The sequence below is a fragment of the Helianthus annuus genome, chromosome 5 (genome assembly GCF_002127325.2).
Source record: "Helianthus annuus cultivar XRQ/B chromosome 5, HanXRQr2.0-SUNRISE, whole genome shotgun sequence".
NCBI lineage: Eukaryota > Viridiplantae > Streptophyta > Magnoliopsida > Asterales > Asteraceae > Helianthus > Helianthus annuus.
This window is the reverse complement of record NC_035437.2, coordinates 86,103,746-86,128,305: the sequence shown is the minus strand read 5'-3', so window position 1 is coordinate 86,128,305 and position 24,560 is coordinate 86,103,746. Positions and strand designations below refer to the sequence as shown.

Here is a 24,560-nt window from a genome sequence, read left to right as displayed (position 1 = left end):
ATTCACATTTCGAAAATACGCATTTGTTTTGTAAAAAACCGGTATGTTTAGTATAAACCTTTCGTAAATCATTTGAGTTCCTCGAAATCCATTCGTGATATAATTTAGAAATACGAGTTTTGCGTTTGTTCAAAACTTTGTATGTTTCTGAAAATCGTGCATGTCTTTCCACCCCGAAAACATTTACAAAAAAAAAATGTAAAACAGTAAAAGGTGGGGGTTATGAACTCGCCTGAATATTCCTGTGCAAAGCTAGCTAGATACGACTTCGTGATGTCGTTTCCAAGACGAGGCTCGCTAGCGTGCGTTCTACAATATTCCTAACACGGAATATCTAATAAGTTTCTAATTTTTGTAGTAACAAATCTACGTGTTACCGAGCTCTACCGAATCGTTAATCGAACGATTCGACGGTGTGTTGATAGCTTAAAAAAACGAAGAAGTTAAACTTGCTAAGTTTCGTTTACTATATGTCGAATGTATATGTCGTTTAGGCGTTCGAATAAATATATAAGTTATATTTATTTTATGAAAACTTCCTTGAGTCGTTGCATGTTTAAAATAAATATATACTATATTTATTTTTATAAAAGCGAATCCATCTTGTTTGATATTTGGAATAAATATAAAAACTTTATATTTATTTTTACAAAATGAAATCATGTCATTTGATATTCGAAATAAATATGTGAACTATATTTATTTTGTAAAAGATTCGTCGACTTGTATTGGAAAATAAATATATAACTATATTTATTTATAAAAGGATTCGAATTCGTTTGAAATAAATATAATAATAACTATATTTATTCTTGTTGTCGAAATAATTTCCATATCGTTGTTCTCGTAAGTTGTAAGTCGTTGTCGAAGGAAACTTTATATTTGTATCTTGTAAAAGTCGCTTTAATACAATAGTTGTCGTTTTACAAGAAAAAGCACGTTTTCATAATAAAACTCGTTTTATTTTACGGGTTTTCTTGAAAAACGGGCAGAGTTTCCTCTGTTTTTGGACGTCCCGACAACACAAGTTGTCGCTATTTTTATCAAAATTCAATCAATTCACGCAATATATATCAAATATGCCAAATTAAAGTGTAAATAGTCGCTAAAGTTATCGGTTGAGCTCGTTCACGGAATATATAAAATTATAAGAATAACGAAATGTATTGCGCCGTGAAATCTTTACCATCTTCTCGTGTCGAAAACCGAGCTGACCGAGTCAACTCGCTGAGTTGACTGAGTTGACCGGGTTTGACCGAGTTGACTCAGTTGACCGAGTTGAACGAACCGCTTCATGAGTTGACCCGAACCAAGCCGTGGACCATTTGTGGACCAATACCCGAACCGAGTTGTTGACTTTGACTGAATCTGACCCGAAGTGCGGCTGGCCCGAAGGACCTGAACTGACCCGAGACTCGAACCACAACAGAATCAACCGAAACCCGTCTGAGTTTGAACAAACCTGACCTGTACAATATCACCACCATCATTATCGTCACAGCATAAACCTCGGTAGGTCCTCGTCATCATCAACAGCATCCAAACATCGTTCTTTATAAAAAAAAATAAAGGTAAACGGGAAGGGGGGGTCTTACCGGGACCTTTCAATCGCCACCGCCGCGTTGCTACTGCCGTGAGGGTCCACCGCCACCGCCGCCGCAGGTGGCGGCTCCATGCTCCTCACACCGTCTCTCTCTGCTTGATACCGCCGTCGCCTTCATCATCTTCTCCGACGGGTCGCCGGAGAACCACCTCGAACCGCCAAATAAAGGCTTTGTCCGCCGGTCAACGGCACAGACCGTCGGACACCTGGTTCTCTCTCTCTTTCTGCCTTTCTCTCTCTCTCTGAGTTGCACCACCGCACCACCACCGGACGGTGGTGGTGGCGATGGTCCGATCCGCCAGACAAGAAGGATAACGGGGGGGTCATGGGGGCCTCACCGGCACCACCTGACCAACCGGAGCCCCGCCGGTGGTCTTGCCGGTCGTGTGTTTGTCTTCACCGAGTAAAGACCGAGATGGAGGGGAGGGGGTGTTTGCCCGAACTGTTGACTGGTGGGTGAGGTTTTTGTAATCAGCTTTAATCTTTTATGTGTGTATTATAGTTAAAGTGATAGAGTGTGGTGATTCTTTGGAGATAAGGTCTCAAAATTTGAGTGCAGTAGATTTCGAGAGGGAGAGAGAGAGAATAGAGAGGATAAGGGTTTTTGTGTGTATGCAGACAAATGAAAATAGTGGTCCTTTATATAGAAATTGGAGGGTTATGGTTTCTTTTGGGTATTTTTGTTACATTCAGGTCAATATGTCTTACCCTTGAATCAAAATCTTTTGAAGAAACTTGTAGAGATTTAGGTAAGATTTTGCAAGATCTTACAAATCTTGTAGGATTCTTGTAAATCTAGTAAAGATTTTATAGAGATCTTGTATGTTATGTGCGGGTTTAGGTTTGTGGGTTTTGGGCTTGGGCCCAGGGCCCACAAGCCCATCTCGTGTGTAAGTGGCCCGTAATTCCTACGAAACCCGTTTTCAAAATTCTGAACTCTGTTTAACGTCAAAAATTAAAATACACCAAAGTACGGTCGTTTGTCGTTGTTTGCACGCCCGTTCGTCGACTACGGTAATAATCGCGAAAAATTGTATCGTTGCCGTCTTTAATCCGTTCTTCGATCCGGTTTTGACTATAGTTACTAAAATTTAATTACGAAGCTAAAATTTATCGTAAAAATTTAATACTTGTCGGCGTTGTCAGTATTTTGTACGGTTTCAATCCGTTACCGTTTAACGTTTCACAAGCTGCTCTGTAAACCACCGTTCGCTCACTGTAAAGTCGGATAAACGTTCCTGGGCATTGAAAATGCCTAATTACATTAATTGGCTTTGTAAACACTAACTATTATTGCGTTAATCCTCTGTTAATCACGTAATTAAGATCCGTAAATTACTGGTTGTCACATTCTCCCCCTGTTACAGAAATTTCGTCCTCGAAATTTAGATTATGTTATCTCTTCATAATTGTGTTTCAAGAGTTGATGTCAAGGGAATCAAGATGTATAGATACAGTCACTAGTTTAGTTAAGTTAACAGGATCCAACAATGAACAGGAACTCCGACCAATCAAATTCCATATGAACGTTTATAACATGTAAACGAGTTCTTGAAGCAATGACATCCACTGGATGAACTTAGAATCAACAATCTCAAATATAATAGTTTGCATGAAACGCTCGATCGTGATCAGCACAAGCTGCAAGTTTGTACCAACACCACAAGGTGTCGTAATGATTTAAACAATCCAATAATAGCGGTGATCAAACAATTTCACCGTGTTTGAAGTCAAATGAATGCGCCGTAATGGGAATCTGAAAGTTTGTTTCAAATGACATCATAGAATTTTCAATTGAAAATGCAACATCAATGAGATAATGTTTTCGATCGAAGACGAAGAAATAATGAATATCGTAAGATAGTCGATCGATGTTGAAAGGACTGTTAGAAGGTACACCGGAATATGAAACGAATTTTGTGTACCCTTGTCTTATCACACGATTGTGTTAAGACTGTTTTAATTATGATAAATCAAAGCGGATTTAAAGCAATCAATAAGTAATATTTAAATCTGTGCATGAGATGTCTAAACGAGTTTAGCGCAAGCTTCAAATAAGTGAAAGATACCACCACAAGGTGTCGAAATCAACAAACAATTTAGTGGAGTCGAATGTCAAACAAGTTTACTTCGACTCGGAACAAATAAAACATTTGTTAAAACGAATTTTGAATATGATGCCCTCAATGCATCATATGATGCTCTGAAGTGAATATGTGTAATGGACAAGTTCAAACAATTGAACTTGGTTTTAGCGCAATCTGACAAAATTATATATGTTCCAAAAAAGGAAATTTTGGCATGGTGACGACGAAAACCATGTGTGTAACTTGAAGAGAAAAGAAAATTTTCAAGAGAATGTGTTGACTTGATAACAAAGGAGCCAACAATTACGATAATGCGGGTCATTCGAATCACAAATCAATAATTAGATTTAGCGAAGCAATATTTGAACTTTAATGAAACGCTTATTTGAAACGAAACCACATGCCTAACAAACGATGCATGTGTAACATATAAATTTTCCAAGAAATGAAGCAATTAGTGTTCGCTATACTGAAAGAAATGATCGTGGCACAATGACCATTAAGAGGAGTAGAGATACGAAAATCTACTCAGAATTGTGAAAGTCAAAATTTCAACAAAAGAAATTTGAGGACTTTACCCGGGGTTGCGTGTGACGACCAATTGTTAGGTGACATTACCATGGAATGTTGAACATATCGTATTCATTGTTAACCGAAATAGGGGGATGTGGAGACATACGTCTTTCCCTTGGAGTGATTCGCGTCGTTGCGGGATCGCGTGACAAGTTGCCGTCTCCTGGCCGTTAGTTCTCCTGTTGACAGGAATCTAGCGTCGCCGTTGAATTGCGCCATCGTGTCTTTTCAAAGGCCTCGCCTCGATAGTCGTATGTGACGTACTTCAACCTCCGTTGATGTAAGCTTAAGTTTCACGTATACCTGTGCACTAGCGTCGTGTGCCACTTAGAAGGTGATGTACCCCGACATCCGTTGACGTAAAAAAAATAGAGTTCCATGTATTCTTGTGTGCTAGCGTTTTGTTATGCGTAGGCTGCCTGTTCGGGAAGTTAAAATATCATAGACAATATGGATAATAGTGCGTGCCCGAGTTACTATTCGCGGTTCCTACGTGATGACCATGCACAAATAATCGATCATATAATCAAATAAGCATGTTAGTCACCAATAAGCAATCAAGTAATTCCCCTAGTCCCACTAGTCTATCCTCCCAGCCTCTCAGACTGAACTTCCTAGTCCCACTAGACTATCCTCCCAGCCTCTCAGACTGAATCTCCTAGTCCCACTAGACTATCCTTCCAGCCTCTCAGACTGAATCTCCTAGTCCCACTAGACTATCCTCCCAGCCTCTTAGACTGAATCTCCTAGTCCCACTAGACTATCCTCCCAGCCTCTCAGACTGAAACTCCTAGTCTCTCGACCAGATCCAGCCACCCGGCTGAATTCCCTTTTACGAAGGTCTTAAATGCATGTTTCCTAAACTCTCAGAGTGTTGTGTACTGTATGTAGTTGTTTTGTGTACCGTGTATAAAACATCACAATAGCGTATGTTTGAAAACAAAATTTTGACTGTTTGCTTTTCGGCAACGGTTGGAGACCATATTCGAGTACTAGGCGTTCTGTATGTATTCAACGTCTCAATGCTCTAAGTCCCAGAGAAAAGGGAGGTTAGAGCCTAGGTATCACTACAGAAACCTAATTCGTTGTAACCTATAGCTCTGATACCAATCTGTCACACCCCGAAATTATCAGAGCATTGGCGTGACTGGACTGGTATCTTCATTGCACAGCGGAAGCAAATAAGCTAAGTCTTTCTAGAAACTGAACGCCCGCTAAGTACTCAAGTCTCCAATGGTCCTCCTATTCCAACCGTGCCTTGACTTTGAAAAGCAACCTGAGAAAGAACATGCGAAAAAAAAAGTCAACATAAAGTTGAGCGAGTTCATAGTTTGTTTGTAAAAGATCTGAAATAAATCTTTTGAGTTGTGAAAGATTTGAAATAAATCTTTGGAATAGCCGGTTTTCGAAATGGTATTGAGAAAACAAATTTAAAAAACATTTTCTTGTCCAGATTATATGAGGACTTTGTATTTGTAAAATCTGTGATCGTAAAAACCATGTATTTGTAAAGTATGTATATCCGTCAATGCCCACCCTGACTTTGACTCTATGCACGTATAATCCTATACTTTAAATTTGTGTAAAACATGGTTTTTATTTTGTATAAATCAAGCGTTTTGTAAGCGTGTATGATAAAAATCCCTGGTATGTAGCAAATAAGGAAAAAGAGATCACCAATGGTTTGCAAGGCCATTGATATGTGTGAAGTGCAAGTAGGGAGACTCAAACCTAGCGGATTTATGCGTTGGGCACAAAGTCACCCCGAGGTCCGTTTCTAGTTTGGCCTGGGGCTGGGCTCGCTACACCCAGATAGATCTACCGCTCCTGTCCCTCGGTCCTACCATGAGGATTAATGGCCCCATGTTGCTCTTACCCACTCACATGATCTAAGTAGTAAACCTCCTTACGCTAACCATACCATGTAAAAAGTATTCGTAATTACTGTAACATATATTCCACCCCAGCCACCCTGGCTAAACCTCTCCAACCACCCTGGCTGAACCTCCCCAGCCACCCTGGCTGAACCTCCCCAGCCACCCTGACTGACTCCCTAGTTATGAAAAATCATTCACATTTCGAAAATACGCATTTGTTTTGTAAAAACCGGTATGTTTAGTATAAACCTTTCGTAAATCATTTGAGTTCCTCGAAATCCATTCGTGATATGATTTAGAAATACGAGTTTTGCGTTTGTTCAAAACTTTCTATGTTTCTGAAAATCGTGCATGTCTTTACACCCCGAAAACATTTACAAAAAAAAATGTAAAACAGTAAAAAGTGGGGGTTATGAACTCGCCTGAATATTCCTGTGCAAAGCTAGCTAGATACGACTTCGTGATGTCGTTTCCAAGACAAGGCTCGCTAGCGTGCGTTCTACAATATTCCTAACACGGAATATCTAATAAGTTTCTAATTTTTGTAGTAACAAATCTACGTGTTACCGAGCTCTACCGAATCGTTAATCGAATGATTCGACGGTGTGTTGATAGCTTAAAAAAAACGAAGAAGTTAAACTTGCTAAGTTTCGTTTACTATATGTCGAATGTATATGCCGTTTAGGCGTTCGAAATAAATATATAAGTTATATTTATTTTATGAAAACTTCCTCGAGTCGTTGCATGTTTAAAATAAATATATACTATATTTATTTTTATAAAAGCGAATCCATCTTGTTTGATATTTGGAATAAATATAAAAACTTTATATTTATTTTTACAAAATGAAATTATGTCATTTGATATTCGAAATAAATATGTGAACTATATTTATTTTGTAAAAGATTCGTCGACGTGTATTGGAAAATAAATATATAACTATATTTATTTATAAAAGGATTCGAGTTCGTTTGAAATAAATATATTAATAACTATATTTATTCTTGTTGTCGAAATAATTTCCATATCGTTGTTCTCGTAAGTTGTAAGTCGTTGTCGAAGGAAACTTTATATTTGTATCTCGTAAAAGTCGCTTTAATACAATAGTTGTCGTTTTACAAGAAAAGCACGTTTTTATAATAAAACTCGTTTTATTTTACGGGGTTTCTTGAAAAACGGGCAGAGTTTCCTCTGTTTTTGGACGTCCCGACAACACAAGTTGTCGCTATTTTTATCAAAATTCAATCAATTCACGCAATATATATCAAATATGCCAAGTTAAAGTGTAAAAGTCGCTAAAGTTATCGGTTGAGCTCGTTCACGGAATATATAAAATTATAAGAATAAGGAAATGTATTGCGCCGTGAAATCTTTACCATCTTCTCGTGTCGAAAACCGAGCTGACCGAGTCAACTCGCTGACTTGACTGAGTTGACCGGGTTTGACTGAGTCGACTCAGTTGACCGAACCGCTTCATGGCTTGACCCGAACCAAGCCGTGGACCATTTGTGGACCAATACCCGAACCGAGTTGTTGACTTTGACTGAATCTGACCCGAAGTGCGGCTGGCCCAAAGGACCTGAACTGACCCGAGACTCGAACCACAACAGAATCAACCGAAACCCGTCTGAGTTTGAACAAACCTGACCTGTACAATATCACCACCATCATTATCGTCACAGCATAAACCTCGGTAGGTCCTCGTCATCATCAACAGCAGCCAAACATCGTTCTTTATAAAAAAAATAAAGGTAAACGGGAAGGGGGGGTCTTACCGGGACCTGTCAATCGCCAGCGCCGTGTTGCTACTGCCGTGAGGGTCCACCGCCACCGCCGCCGCAGGTGGCGACTCCATGCTCCTCACACCGTCTCTCTCTGCTTGATACCGCCGTCGCCTTCATCATCTTCTCCGACGGGTCGCCGGAGAACCACCTCGAACCGCCAGATAAAGGCTTTGTCCGCCGGTCAACGGCACAGACCGTCAGACAGCCGGTTCTCTCTCTCTCTGAGTTGCACCGCCGCACCACCACCGGACGGTGGTGGTGGCGATGGTCCGATCCGCCAAACAAGAAGGAAAACGGGGGGGTCATGGGCGCCTCACCAGCACCACCTAACCAACCGGAGCCCCGCCGGTGGTCTTGCCGGTCGTGTGTTTGTCTTCACCGAGTAAAGACCGAGATGGAGGGGAGGGGGTGTTTGCCCGAACTGTTGACTGGTGGGTGAGGTTTTTGTAATCAGCTTTAATCTTTTATGTGTGTATTATAGTTAAAGTGATGGAATGTGGTGATTCTTTGGAGATAAGGTCTCAAAATTTGAGTGCAGTAGATTTCGAGAGGGTCGAGAGGGAGAGAGAGAGATAATAGAGAGGATAAGGGTTTTTGTGTGTATGCAGACAAATGAAAATAGTGGTCCTTTATATAGAAATTGGAGGGTTATGGTTTCTTTTGGGTATTTTTGTTACATTCAGGTCAATATGTCTTACCCTTGAATCAAAATCTTTTGAAGAAACTTGTAGAGATTTAGGTAAGATTTTGCAAGATCTTACAAATCTTGTAGGATTCTTGTAAATCTAGTAAAGATTTTATAGAGATCTTGTATGTTATGTGCGGGTTTAGGCTTGTGGGTTTTGGGCTTGGGCCCAGGGCCCACAAGCCCATCTCGTGTGTAAGTGGCCCGTAATTCCTACGAGACCCATTGTTTCTGAACTCTGTTTAACGTCAAAAATTAAAATACACCAAAGTACGGTCGGTTGTCGTTGTTTGCACGCCCGTTCGTCGACTACGGTAATAATCGCGAAAAATTGTATCGTTGCCGTCTTTAATCCGTTCTTCGATCCGGTTTTGACTATAGTCACTAAAATTTAATTACGAAGCTAAAATTTATCGTAAAAATTTAATACTTGTCGGCATTGTCAGTATTCTGTACGGTTTCAATCCGTTACCTTTTAACGTTTCACAAGCTGCTCTGTAAACCACCGTTCGCTCACTGTAAAGTCGGATAAACGTTCCTGGGCATTGCAAATGCCTAATTACATTAATTGGCTTTGTAAACACTAATTATTATTGCGTTAATCCTCTGTTAATCACGTAATTAAGATCCGTAAATTACCGGTTGTCACATATGCCACCGCCCCGACCCGGGAGAGTATTTTGAATGGCCCGATGTATCGAGGGCCTAGCTTCCCGCGTTTACGAAAACAGATTATTCCTTTCCATGGAGAGACCTTTAGTAATACATGATCTCCCACTTGAAATTCAATTGGCCGCCTTCGTCGATCCGCATAAGACTTTTGTCTATCTTGCGCTGCTTTTATTCTTGATCCAACCATATCTATTTTTTCATTCGTCTTGGCCACTACTTCTTCTGACGTGATTTCTCGTTGACCCACTTCCCCCCAACAAACCGGGGTCCTACATTTCCTTCCATAAAGCATTTCGTAGGGGGCCATTCTTATGCTGTTATGATAGCTATTATTATATGAGAACTCTACCAAAGGTAGATGATCATCCCAGCTTCCTCCGAAATCCATAAAATACGCCCTTAACATATCAACTAATGTTTGAATAGTTCGTTCTGACTGACCATCGGTTTGTGGATGGTAGGCGGTGCTAATGTGTAATTGGATCCCCAATTCATCATGAAACTTCCTCCAATAACGAGATGTGAACCGGGTGTCCCGATCGGATACTATAGACACCGGAACCCATGTCGGGATATGATCTCGTTCATATAGACTTCCGCCATCTTTTCTGAATTATAATTTTCCCGAATAGGTAGGAAATGTGCACTTTTGGTCAGTCGGTCAACGACCACCCATATTGCATCGTGCCCTTTTCTTGTCTTGGGAAGCTTAGTCACCAAATTTATCGTTACACGTTCCCACTTCCACACCGGGATCTCCAAGGGTTGTAACTTTCCATACGGCTTTTGGTGTTCGGCCTTTACTTGGGAACACGTCAAACACTTAGTAACATACTTGACAATGTCTCTTTTCATCCCGGGCCACCAATAATTCATCCTCAAGTCTTAATACATCTTTGTAGCCCCCGGATGAACGGAGTATCAAGACTTGTGAGCCTCATTCAACAGTAATTCTTTCACACCACAATGCCGAGGTATCCAGATTCGGTTATACCTCGTTTTCATACCATTTGCATTCTCTTCCAATTCATGAATAAACCCTTTCGTTCTTTCTTTCTTCGGGTCAACATCATTTAAAGATTTCGTTTGAGCTTCTCTAATTTCATCAAGGAGTTTAGGAGTGACTACCATCTTCATGGATTTTACCCGAATCGGGGGTGGGTACTCCTTTCGACTAAGTGCGTTCGCCACTACATTAGCCTTCCCGGGATGGTAATGAATGTCACAATCGTAATCCTTAATGAGTTCCAACCATCTTCGTTGCCTCATATTGAGATCTTTCTGCTCGAAAAAATATTTGAGGCTTTTATAATCCGAGAAGATAGTACATTTCACCCCATAAAGGTAGTGCCTCCATATTTTCAAGGCGAATACGACCGCCGCCAGTTCAAGATCATGAGTCGGATAATTGCCTTCATGTTGCTTGAGTTGTCTCGAAGCCTAAGCAACGACTTTACCCCTTTGCATTAACACACAACCTAAACCTTGGTGAGAGGCGTCAGTATACACCACCAAATCATCCATTCCATCCGGTAATGTCAATACTGGGGACCTTGAGAGCTTCTCCTTCAAGGTCTGAAATGCTCTTTCTTGTTCTTCGCCCCATATAAACTTTTCGCCCTTCTTTGTTAACTTCGTCATGGGCGAGGCTATCTTGGAGAAATCTTGGATGAACCTCCTGTAGTACCCAGCCAAGCCTAGAAAACTTTTTATTTCACTTGGATTCTTCGGGGGTACCCAGTTCATTACCGCTTCCACTTTGGACGGGTCCACATGGACACCCTCCGCATCAATTATATGACCCAAAAACTGTACCTCTCTAAGCCAAAAGGCACACTTTGAGAACTTTGCATATAACTTTTCCTTGCGAAGTGTTTCCAATACATTACGCAGGTGGGAAGCATGTTCTACTTCACTTCAGGAGTATATTAGTATATCGTCAATGAAAACGATTACATACTTATCAAGCATAGGTCGGCACACCCGATTCATCAAATCCATAAACACAGCTGGCGCGTTTGTTAACCCAAAAGACATTACTAAGAACTCGTAATGTCCGTATCGTGTTCGAAACGCAGTGTTCGGCACATCTTCTTCCCGCACACGCAATTGATGATAACTCGACCGCAAATCAATTTTCGAAAACCAACTTGCCCCTTGAAGCTGGTCAAATAGGTCATCAATTCTGGGCAAGGGATAACGATTCTTCACCGTTAACTTGTTCAACTCTCGATAGTCGATGCACATTCGCATCGAACCATCTTTCTTCTTTACGAATAATACGGGCGCTCCCCATGGTGAAACACTTGGTTTAATGAAACCCTTATCGAGCAACTCTTGAAGTTGCGTCATCAATTCTTTCATTTCGGTCGGGGCCAGCCGATAAGGGGCTTTAGCTACCGGCTTTGCATCCGGGTTAAGCTCTATCTTGAATTCTACTTCCCGCTCACGCGGAAGTTTCCGGAAACACATCCGGATATTCGTTCACTACATTTACATCTTCAAGCTTTGGAACACCTCGATCGGTGTCAATCACATAAGATAGATACGCCCTTCCTCCGTTCTTCATATGTTTAACAGCTTTGATTATAGAACACAATTTCGACTTGATGACCCTTTCCCCTTGAATACTTACCCGTTTCCCCCCCGAGGTTACTACATGAATGACTTTCTTTTCACATTGAATTTCAGCATGGTTTTGGGCTAGCCAATCCATTCCTACAACTACTTTAAATTCCCCCATGTACATTGGAACAAGATCTATACTAAATTCCTCATCTTCGATTATTATCTTACAGTTTTTGCAAATATCGTGCAACAAATAGCTTTTACTATCAGCAACTTCCACCTCTAAGGGTATTAACATCTTTTCAAGCTTAAACGATGGGTGAACTAACAATTCATTAGAAATGAACGTTCTACTAGCCCCGGAATCAAATAAAACATTCATAGGCATAGAATTAACCAAGAATATACCTGAAACCACATCCGGGCTAGCTTTAGCTTCATCCGAGGTTAACTGAAACATCCTCCCGCGAGCCTTGGGAGGCTCATCCTTCTTTCCATCTTTCTTTGCCCCTTGTTGGAGTTTCGGACATTCCGCCTTAATGTGTCCCGTTTCATTGCAATTATAACACGCCTTTGGGTTTTCGGGGCACCTATAAAACGGATGTCCCTCTCATCCACATTTGTAGCATCCCTTCTTTCCCGACAAACATTCATCCGAATGATGCTTTCCACATGTCTTGCAAGTCGGAATTTCACTACTTGTTTTCCCCTTTTTGCTTTGGTCTTGATATCTTGCCTTTTTCGATGGGCTTGCGTTGGTAGGCTTCTCTGCTACCCTTTTCTCTCCCCGTTCAACCTGTCTTTTTATCTCAATTTATCTATCTCTTGCCCATTCGATTAATTCATTTAACGTTGCACACTTGGAGGGATTTACAAATTCCCGATATTCAGCCTTTAACATAGCATGGTAACGTATAATTCTTTGCCTCTCAGTCCCCGCTATCTCCTCACTAAACTTCACCCTCTCAAGGAACTTGTTCGTTATCTCGTCAATCGTTTCATCCTTTTGTCTGAGACGTAAGAAGTCTTCCTGAATCTTATCGATTGCGGATTGTGGACTGTAATATTTCAGAAATGACTCCTTGAATTCTTGCCATGTTAACGACTGTACTTTATCATCCCCCAATTCCTTCGAGTATGCGTCCCACCAATCTTTTGCTTGAAGTTGTAGGAGGCCCGTATCAAACATTACTTGGTCCTCCACTTCACATCTACTTCGTGTAAACACGGCTTCGGTACTTGAAATCCACCTTTGACAAGCTATCGGATCAACTTCCCCTTTGTATGGTAAGGGGTTACATGCCATGAACTCTTTGTACGTGCATCTTCGAATACTTTTCTTCACTTGCAGTTCACTAATCATTTCTTTCAATTCTTCCACCTTGGATGTTACCGAGGTATTAACTACCTCCAATACTTGTCCTTCGACTTCTTAAGCTAGTCGGGGTATACTAGCCTCAATTGCTTTCTTTACTTCTTCCACAACCATAGTTCTTATTTCATTTCGGCGTGCTTCATCGTCATCATTCACATTCACCATATCAGCCATCTACATAAAACATTCATTACATTCATTAGGTTTCATTTCATACTTGCCACCATCATGTTTCAACATCATTTTATCATGACGCATTCAATTCATTATTCATACTTCATGCCTTGTCGTCATTGACAATCGTATCGTGTCATTCTTATTTTAGACATTCATTCATTCTTTCTGTCATAACCAAGTTAATAATACGTAGCTCTCATTCTTTCTAATACGTAAAAGAATTACTCGTGACTAAATCATACTTAAACTTTCTTTGGAAACTCCACGTTTCCGACGTTTTACATCATAATATTCTTTCTCCATTATACCTTGGTATCACTTTTCTTAACCTTTAGGATCTCATTATAACGTTCTTAATACTTTCCGTATGAATAAAACAATAAACAGAACAATATACTTCAAAAAGGCTGAAAATGGCCTCCACCGTAAGCTACGGTGGCTACCGTAGCTTACGGTGGCCCCTTTTCCTTTACGGTCCTAGGATACTGTCTTACGGTGGCCACTTTCTCCCAGGTGCTACCGTAAGCTACGGTACCACCGTAACTTACGGTAATGCCCAGCGTACTATTATTGATTTTTCATGTTTTTCCACCCATTTTTGACCCGTATTACCCCCAAACTGACCCGATTCACCCCATATCTTCCCACAACATCTCGTAACCATTTCATAATGTTCCGTAACTAATTATGTTGTAATGCAAATATTTTAACTTTTAAAACACTTACTTGCTTTGCGGCGCGGATCGAACACACACTTCTCACGAGCTTTTAGTTTGAGTTCAAGCACTTGATGCTTAAATCCCTCAAACCTAGGCTCTGATACCAACTTGTGGGGCCCAAATTTTTCTCATTCGACCAACAACATAAAATTCTTACAATTTTACAAAATTTTGACATGACCCGTTCGTAGTAAGTACTTTTCTCCCTGTTTTTAACAATACCATTACTATTAATACTACGACACTTTCCAACATAACAAAGGTTAAGACCATATATGGTTCGCCATGAACATTTTGTACAATCTACACAAAAGTTTAGTATCCAAACTTCTTACTAACAAACTAGACACTTACTAAATAACATTTACTAGACAAAATGGTAGGTTAACCCATCAAAACAAACAACTTGGACCGGAAGCGCATAAGGTCGACGTTACGGGTGTGTGTTCGGTCCGGGTGCGCCGCAATCAAGCAAGGGATTTACCTAGCATTCATAACAAAAACATTATTAGTTCATAACACATAGTACTTTAAAATCCTTTAATTACCTATCATTGTTCGACCCGTTAACATGACTTGTTACCTTATTAGCATCCTTACTTCCATTCGGAAACATCCAACATATCACTTTCCGACTCAATCGCAATGAATCGTTACATACCATACTTTTCAATATACTTACATCATTTGACCCGTTATGAACATTTACAACAAATCCATAGTACCAAATACTACTATTCATAAAACTACATTTAAAGTAAATAAAGCTCATATGAACTTACCGCGATCTTGAGATGCTTGTGCCTTCAAGTGACTTGCGCCTTCTTCCTTCTTTGTGCCTATATGTCATAATCTCATACTTTAGCTTTCTTAAACATTACTTTCACAATCCTTATAGTACGTTATGGCGTTTACTAATCACATACATCATTATCATAAGAAAATTGCATCATTTTAACAAGTATACATGCAAAAGCCATAACTAAACTCACTTAGGCATTTTGTCAAACACATTGTGTGCGTATCACTAGTTTAGCATAATGTACAAGCATTTTAAGCACAACTTCCATAGTTCACTCTTTGAGTAACAAAAACATCCCTAACTTAGAAATTTATCATTCTAATCATGATCACATAATTCTAAATCAATTACATCTAGCCTTTTCACCAACATTCATCAAATTAACATATAGAGCTTCACAATTTCTTGATCATCTTTTATCATATGAATGGGTTTTACCCTAATCTATCATCATAGAGAAATTAAAGCATGATTTCAACTCTTACAAGTTCATATCATCTTGCATTCATGTTTGATTCAATAAAACATCACAAATTTCACATATCAAATTAATCAAACATCACCAAATCATGAAATTAGACTTACTTGATGTTAATTTCACTTAGGGATGAACATTCCTAACTCATGCATTGATAAACCTTCAATTTTTCCCTTTCAATTTGAGAGATTTGTGATGTTAGGGTTTTGACTCCCTTGGCTCCCTCCTCTCTCTCGATCGAACACACTGCCAGACCAAACTGGCTTTCTTTTTTTTTATCTAATTTTATTCTACATTTACACATTTAGCCCCTAACTTTTATGGTATGTTCATATTAGTGATTTTTCACACTAACTTTGTTACTTTTCTTTAGTTAACTTTATTCACATTGTTAGTGCAATTGCTAGTGCATGTTTTGTGATAACAGCTTAATAGTTTGCTTATTTAGTCTTTGGATATTTTGTAATGGGCTTAGCATATTGGTTAGGGAGTTAGTTAGTGTTATGGGCTTGGAGAATGGCCTGGCTCAGACCAAAGCCCATGTGCAAAGCTTGTCCTATAAATACAAGGCTTGGCATTAGGGTTTTGGTTAGCGATTGGAGACATTGAGAGAGAGTTAGAGAAATCTACAGAGATTGGCTGAGAGATTTCTTGTGGTCTTGAATTGATTGTAAACATCGCGTTGGATAATCAATAGAAGACCGGATTGAAAGTGCATCGTGTTCTTGATTCGTGTTCTACTCGTTTTCTGTGAAATCTGATCTAGAGGATTCCACACTCTAGGTTGGACGACGATTCTGTTACGATCCGCACGCATTACGGGACTTACAATTGGTATCAGAGCATTCGGCTCTTGATTGGCTTGGTTCAGAATCGTTTTTGCAGAAAAAATCGACGTTTTTGGAGTTTTTGGAGGCTGTTTCGGAGATCTGCTGCTGATTTCGGATAAAACACAAGCATTTCGGATCATTACTGAAAAAAAGGCTTGGATTTCGGACTAAAAATCAGCCATTTCGGATAAAACAGCATCCATTTCAGATCCATTTCTGATCACACAGTTGCATTTCGGATTGAGGGAGTGCATTACGGATCAATTACGGATAAAACTGTTAAATTTCGAACAAGATCAGTTGCATTTCGAACAGAATCCAATCATTTCGGATCAATTTCGGATCTAGAACAAGCATTTCAGATCATTAAGCCTCACTTCGGATCAGAGTCTTCCATTTCGGACCAGAAGGTGTTGATTACGGACCATTTCAGACTATTACGGACCATTTCTAACTATTGCGGAAGGGGTGGAATTTTCCTTGGCTTGCGTTACCAAAATTCATTTAAACTTTTACGCTGCGTAATGGCTAAGAAGGATAATGGAAGAGAGGTTGCTAAAAACTGGCCAAAGCTTGTAAATGTCAAAGAATACGCAGACTGGAAAGAGCAGTTTGAGGCACTTATGAAGAGTGAAGATACAAGAATGTGGAGCTGTATGATAGATGGATATGTTGCTCCTACACGTCGTGTTGAAGGAAGAGTTAAAGTTATTTCTTATGAGAAGATGGATGAATCTGAGAAACAGCTGGTTGATGCTGAGAAGAAAGCTTTCGCAGCAATAAAGATGTCCTTGCCTGAGGGTGTTAAACATACTTTCAAGACGTATGGGACTTCTAGAGAGCTGTGGGAAGCTTTGGAAAAACGTTATCAGATCTCATCAAAAGTGAATACTTGTGATCAAGCATTGGTTGCTGAGTTTGCAGCTGTGAAGATAGGAGAAGTAGCTGCTGAGGTTGAAAAGATGAAAGCTGATAAGGAAACTGCAGAGAAGAAGGATGCAGAAGTTTCAAAGGGCTTGAAAGATGTGAATGAACTTGCAACAGAGGTGAAGGTAACATCAAAACATGTAAGTCATACATGTCTTAATTGCACTGAACTACAGGGTAAAGTTGACAGACTATCGAAGCAAAACAAAATTCAGTTAGCTGAATTGCAAAAATTAAAAGAGTCAAATGTTCTTTTGATTAAACGAGAGTCAGACTGTTTAAATAAACTCAAATCAACTGAACAAGAAATTAGCAGTCTGACAAGAAAAGTCAATGAACTGTTACAGGTCATTGATTTGGCTCGTGAAACTGTGAAAGAAAAGACTAACGAGCTTTCAGAAAAGTGCACAGAATTGGCTGATGCACAAGCCAAAATTGTAGAACTTCAGGGGAAGTTACACAATTTTGGGAATTCTTCGTTAGTCAGAACTCAAATTCAAAAGGGTTTAAAAAAGAGTAATGATAAAACAGGGGTGGGGTATACAAAAGCTTCATCTTCTGGAAATCAAGAATACTCATTTTTACCAACTGAAGATGAGCTAGCTGATTTTGTTGCCACTGCACAAGTAGTAGTAGATCCGATAGCTGTTGACTTGCCAAATAGTCCAGTTTCTTTGAAAGAATCTGTTGGGTCTAACAGTACACCTCATAAAGTGGATGAGGATACTGAAGACAAAAAGACCAACACATTTAAAAAGGGATCAAATAAAAAGAAAAGTCGTAAGCAAAGATCCTGTTTTAAATGTCACAACAAAGGACATGTGGCGAGTTGTTGTCCTTTGAAGAAAGGTAAACAAAAGATTGAGGAGGTTAAGGATGAAAATCAGGTTGGGTCAAGCAACAGTGTAAAAACTAGTTGTCAAGCTAAGAAACCTGAATCTCAATCAAAACCTTCAACTTCGAAAAGATTTGATAGACCAAGAAGTATTTCTCCACAGCTTAGTAATTATAATGGTAAATCAAATCGTTTTCAAAGTCAAACTAGAAATTTTTGGAGATCGAAATCGATACCAAACTGCTGGTAATCGAAATTTTCAACAAAGAAATGGACATAGGGGTTTTAGTAACTCGAATGTTCAACAACATCCAAAATTTTTCCAAAATTCATGGTATGATTATGGGAAAAGAAGGTATCAAGATAAAAGGTTACCCAAGGATCCACTGAAATGTGATGGATATTGGATGGATGTTCCTGTATTGGATGAATACGGCAAACCCAAGACCATCAGGGCTTGGGTTCTCAAAACTAACTAAGTTGTTGAGTGAATGCAGGATGACCAAGAAGGACTGTTGATGTGTTCGACAATGGTTATTCCTGTACAGCATCTGAGGTGAATAGTCGGTTAACATGGGTAACGAACTATTTACTTTTGTGATTGCTTTGATGTGTTTAGCGTGAAAAACTTTTGTCAGATTTAAAGTGGGGAGTCTGTTTGTGTTTAAAATTTGTGTTTTTAAAACTTACTCCATAAAAACAAAAATATAGGGGGAGAAATTTCCCTAAGCCAAAAAGAGTTTAGTTAGTGCGTGTGTTTAGGGGGAGTAAGTTGTAAATTTTAAAATCAAAAACAAAAAAAAAAATTAATTAAAATTAAAAAAAATCAAAAATGAGGTATCAATGTGTGAAAAATAAGATATGATAGTACATCAACAAGTTAGACTGTCACACTGAAATTGAACCAAAATTGCTTAAGTGTGATAGCAACTTCATCATATGATGTACCAGTAGGCAAAAGCATGAAATAATCAACTTACCAATGTGATATAAACCTAAATGCACTGAGTATGAGTGGGGAACACATCAGTGGTGTATGGTTTAATGACCTTAATTCTTGCGTTGATAGATTGCCAAAATCTGAAGTTTTGGGTCTTTATACTGTTATTTCATCTGGGGATATCATGGGTGTCCTTCTGCTGCATCCAGATACATGCTGACCTAGACACACCCAGGATATCTTAAAAGAGCTAAAAATGCCAAAACCCTGAAAATACTCTCAAAGAGAGTCACTCAATAAGTGCAAAATGCACAAATTCGTACCAAAAATGGTATCTGTCTTAGCCCTCGATAAGATATTTTGGTCTCTCTGCTGTACGGAAGTACTGACCTGTTCACCAATTATCTATCGGTGAAAATTAAAACGGATGAATTCAGTATACTCACCTACTACGATGAATCTTTGTGCATACCTTGATCGCGGGGGTACATCCTGAAGTGGGACGCGCTTGTATTTCGGTATAATAAAATTACCTTAACGTATCATACGGTAATGGTACTTGAAATGTTCATGCATTTTGTTTAGATGGACAAACATACTGGTAATCGTCTTGAACTGCTTTTCACGAAAAATTAAATAAAGAATTATATAAATGTGAAAAACAGTTTGATTTTGCTGATATGATCTTCTTGCACATGATTCTCACAAAAAGAGATATTGTAAATATTTTTGAGTTTATTTTAGTTAGTTTAGTTTGTGTTGAAATATATCAAAAAAAAAAATTTCCAAAAAGATTTTCTTTTTAAAAGATCTCCCATTTTGAACTGACAGGTAGTTGTTTTTGCATGATAAGATAAAATAGTGGTTTATCTTTAACTGTGAAAAAGGCTAATGGTTTTTCGAGATACTTGCTTGTGTTTCTAAACAGATTGATGCAGTTATCAAAATGAAGTGCAGAATACAAGTAAAGTGCAGATTGAGAGTGAAGTGATGAATGTGTGAAGATGCATGGTAGGATCCTTCTACTACATTGCAGAAAGAGAAAGAGAAAGAGATATGGAAGATTTGAAGATACTTGCTTAACCAAAGATTGCTAGTTCGCTGATCTACAACGAATGAAAGTTTTGGAGATTGGAAGCATCAGCTAAGGGGGAGTTTGTTGATGTCAGAAACTTTGTAGCTGACGCTATCCAAAGACCAAAAGACTGCAAGATGTTTGAAGACAAAGTTACACTATGAAGCTATTGTCAAGGGGGAGTTTGTTAGTGCATGTTTTGTGACAACAGCTTAATAGTTTGCTTATTTAGTCTTTGGATATTTTGTAATGGGCTTAGCATATTGGTTAGGGAGTTAATTAGTGTTATGGGCTTGGAGAATGGCCTGGCCCAGACCAAAGCCCATGTGCAAAGCTTGTCCTATAAATACAAGGCTTGGCATTAGGGTTTTGGTTAGCCATTGGAGACATTGAGAGAGAGTTAGAGAAATCTACAGAGATCGGCTGAGAGATTTCTTGTGGTCTTGAATTGATTGTAAACATCGCGTTGGATAATCAATAGAAGACCGGATTGAAAGTGCATCGTGTTCTTGATTCGTGTTCTACTCGTTTTCTGCGAAATCTGATCTGGAGGATTCCGCACTCTAGGTTGGACGACGATTCTGTTACGATCCGCACGCGTTACGGGACTTACACACATACAAAGGGTTTTTAACTTACCATTATTTATAAGACTTTCATAATGGTAAAAATCTATATTTACCATTCTTTGTCATTAAATCATCACTATTAGTTTATTATATTACGACATACGAAAACTGGGGTGTTACATTTGCTGATCCCGCTGATTTTGAGATGGAGTTTGACGATCCGGAGCCTGTTGTAGCCGCCGAGCCAGTAGTTGCTCCAGACCCCGCATTCGAGCATGGCCCTATTCATGCTGATGTACCCGCTGTTGATCCTTTGATTGCTGATGTACCTATTGACGATCATCCTATTGTTGTTCCACAGTTGGTGGATGATCATGTTGCTATTAATGCTCATGTTGATGTTCCTCATGTTGCAGACATTCCTGCTGATCCTCTTGTTGCCCCTCTTCCTGACCCAGTGCATGTGGAGCCCGATCAGGCACCCATTGCGACCCATGTTGACCCTCGATACGCGCACACCCGAAATGGGTGGATAGACGATGATGATGACTACCCGCCTTTTGTGGTACCTGTTACACCTGCTTCAGCACCTCCTTCAATGCCTATTGATGCACCATTGCTTCCCACACTTACCGCTGATGCTCACCGCACCGATTTGCCTATCACATTTCTCAAGGACATACCCCCACCACGTCCTGGGGAAGGTTCATCCCGTCAGCCATTTGGTCAGATACCTTTCATGACTGGAGGAGATCAGTTTGTACCACAGATCCCTCATCATACTGCTGTTCCCCCTGTTGCACCATTTACTATGCCATCCTTTGCTCCATCTAGTGAGCCTTTTCTCTGGACTTCGCCACCCATTATGCCACCATCTGATCCTTATCATCCTTATCACATGGGTTATTCTACAGAGGATATTCTCAGGTCTTTCATGATACATCAGGAGGCGCTGACTCGTCGCGTGCAGGAGCTTGAGAGAGCTCAGCGACTCCCGTGCCAGTGCCAGACTCCACCTGCAGTATCTCATCCTCCACGTCCACTTTCATCAGATTCTGCCGCTCGCTTTTGGACTCCTGAGCAGCAGATAGCTTACTTGTTGCGCTCTCATCGAGCTATGGAGGAGGATTGGCTTCACATACGACGTTTGCTCTTTTCTCATTTCCCCCCTCCTCCACCGCCATCAGCTTAGGGCCATTTTGTACGACACGGGTAGATTTTTGTTGAGAAGACGGCGATTGCACAGATTGCACAGCTTTTGGGAGACTGCATTTTGATTATAACTTTTGTTGCTATGTATATTGGTTGTGGTTGACACTGATTAGATATTTTGGACTAGGGCGATGTGGCCCTTAGTCATGGATGTTGTATGATACAGTTGTGTACTTGTAAACCTTACATTGTGGTCTCGATTTATGACAGTGCAATCGCAGTATTCTCATCATATGTGATGTTTGATTTATTGTTTATGTTCTATAACATGATATGTTATATGTTTGATTTGTTTATAACATGAGATGTTATGTGTTGTGTTGATATTGTTACTATATACGTATGATCCTTCTATTTATTACGACCTGACCAACGTGAACACATCTTTTAGAAGATGCCACCAAGACGCCAAACACGCATGCCTACCAACGAGGCAGAACTCCAACAGGTCATTGCTGCCGCCATTGCACAGTATGCAGCCTCACTAGGAGGAACTAGCGGGAGTAATTCAAACAACAACGACAATAACAATCCACCTCATGGGTGCACCTACAAGCAGTTCCTAGACTGCAAACCTGTAAACTTTGACGGCACCGGAGGTGCTGTTGCTTTTGTCCGATGGGCCGAAAAGACAGAGTCTGTTCTTCGGATGAGCAAGTGCGCTCCAGACCAACAAGTTACTTACATTTCTGGGCTATTCTTGGACGGAGCCCTGTCCTGGTGGAATTTACAAGTACAGACTCTTGGTGAAGCCGCGGCTTACGCGATGACTTGGAATGAGCTGAAAGAGTTCATGCGAAGAAAGTATTGCTCTCACGCTGAAATTCAAAAGTTGGAAACTGAGTTTTGGCATCTGAAAATGGAAGGTCCGAAAATTCCGGAATATGTTCAAAGGTTTCACGACTTGTGTCATGTGGTACCTTATATGGTTACACCAGAATTCAAGCGAATCGAGCGCTTCATTTGGGGTTTAGCTCCTCAAATCATGAGTATGGTGACTACTTCAAAGCCTGCAAGCGTAGCTCTTACTGAGGAAGCCATCCGCTTAAACAAGTTTTCTGATGTTGAGCAAAAGAAGAAGGAGACTCACGTAGAGTCGTCCGGTGGTAATAAAAGGAAGTTCTCGAATTTCAAACAAGGAACAAGCGGGGTTGTTAAGAAAGGAGAGCCAAGCACGCCGGTTCAAGCTACAACCGGTGCTGGGAAGAAAGAAAAAGGGTATATGGGTACACAACCCAAGTGTAACACCTGCCAGCGTCACCATTATGGCCGGTGTGGGTCAAAAGTATGCGAAGCTTGTGGAAAGACTGGACACTTGAAGGATAACTGTTGGGCTAATGCTGGCCGGGGTGGCCAAGGAGGTTTTGGTAATCGGAACAATAATCGCGGTGGAAATGGAAACCGTCCACAAGGAAATAATGGAGGAAATGGAAATCGAGGCAACGACGCGAATCAAGCTGGTAATGCGAACCGAAACAACAATGCACAAGCTGGGAATGGAGCAGGAAACAGGCAAGGACCGGGTTGTTTTAACTGTGGTGACATTGGGCACTATAAGAGGAACTGCCTAGAATTGAACCAAGCTCGGGGAAGAGTCTTTAATATTGAGGCGAGGGAAGCGCGCCAGGATCCCAATGTTGTTACTGGTACGTTCCCTGTAAACCAACGCTTTGCATCCGTTTTATTTGATACTGGTGCCGATTATAGCTTCGTGTCGTTAGAGTTTAAGTATATGCTTGGGTTAGCCGCTAGTAAATTAGATATCCCGTACTCAATCGAATTGGCAAATGGAAAGTTAGTAGAAGCCAATGAAGTGGTCAGAGGTTGTGTAATCGAGTTGGGAGAGCGTGAATTTGCTTTGGATCCACTGCCAGTCAAGTTGGGAAGCTTCGACGTGGTAGTAGGGATGGATTGGTTATCGAGTAACAAGGCAGAGATTGTTTGTCACGAAAAAGTCGTACGCATCCCAACCGAGGATGGTGAAACAATTGTGGTTCATGGGGAGAAACGTGATACACCTTTAAGAATCATCAGCTGCCTGAAAGCTCGTAAGTGTTTACAGAAGGGATGTGCTGCCTTCCTGGCACACATTGTAGATAAGAAAGCTGATGAACCAAAGATCGAAGACATCCCTGTCGTGAGGGAATATCCGGAAGTCTTCCCAGAGGACTTGCCAGGATTGCCACCCCAGAGGCAAGTGGAGTTCCGTATTGACTTAGTTCCAGGCGCCGCGCCTGTGGCTAAGGCAACCTACAGACTTGCAACGTCAGAGATGCAGGAATTTTCGACACAACTTCAAGAGTTGCTAGACAAAGGATTCATCAGACCAAGCTTCTCACCTTGGGGAGCTCCGGTCCTGTTTGTCAAGAAGAAGGACGGTAGTTTTCGAATGTGTATCGACTACCGGGAGTTGAATAAGTTGACGATCAAGAATAGGTATCCTCTGCCAAGGATTGGTGATCTATTTGACCAGCTGCAAGGCTCAAGCTTTTATTCAAAGATCGATCTTCGATCAGGATACCATCAGCTAAGGATACAAGAGGAAAGTATCCCGAAGACAACCTTTAGGACTTGTTATGGGCAATACGAGTTCCTAGTTATGCCGTTTGGGTTGACAAACGCACCTGCAGTCTTTATGGATTTGATGAATAGAGTTTGCAAGATGTATCTAGATAAGTTCGTAATTGTGTTTATCGACGACATTTTGATTTATTCAAAGACAAAGACAAAGGCTGAACACGAACAACACTTAAGAGCTATTTTGGAGTTGCT

General features: G+C 40.3%; 1 long non-coding RNA gene across 1 annotated transcript; it reads right to left on the bottom strand.

Annotated features, from left to right (window-relative positions):
- Nucleotides 1-269: 269 nt before the first annotated feature.
- Nucleotides 270-2,458, bottom strand: LOC118492285. Its single transcript, XR_004893009.1, has 3 exons — nt 1,596-2,458; nt 1,187-1,467; nt 270-320 (listed from the first exon to the last, which is right to left on the bottom strand). It is a non-coding gene; the product is annotated as an uncharacterized LOC118492285 (long non-coding RNA).
- Between the last annotated feature and the right edge of the window lie 22,102 nt (nt 2,459-24,560).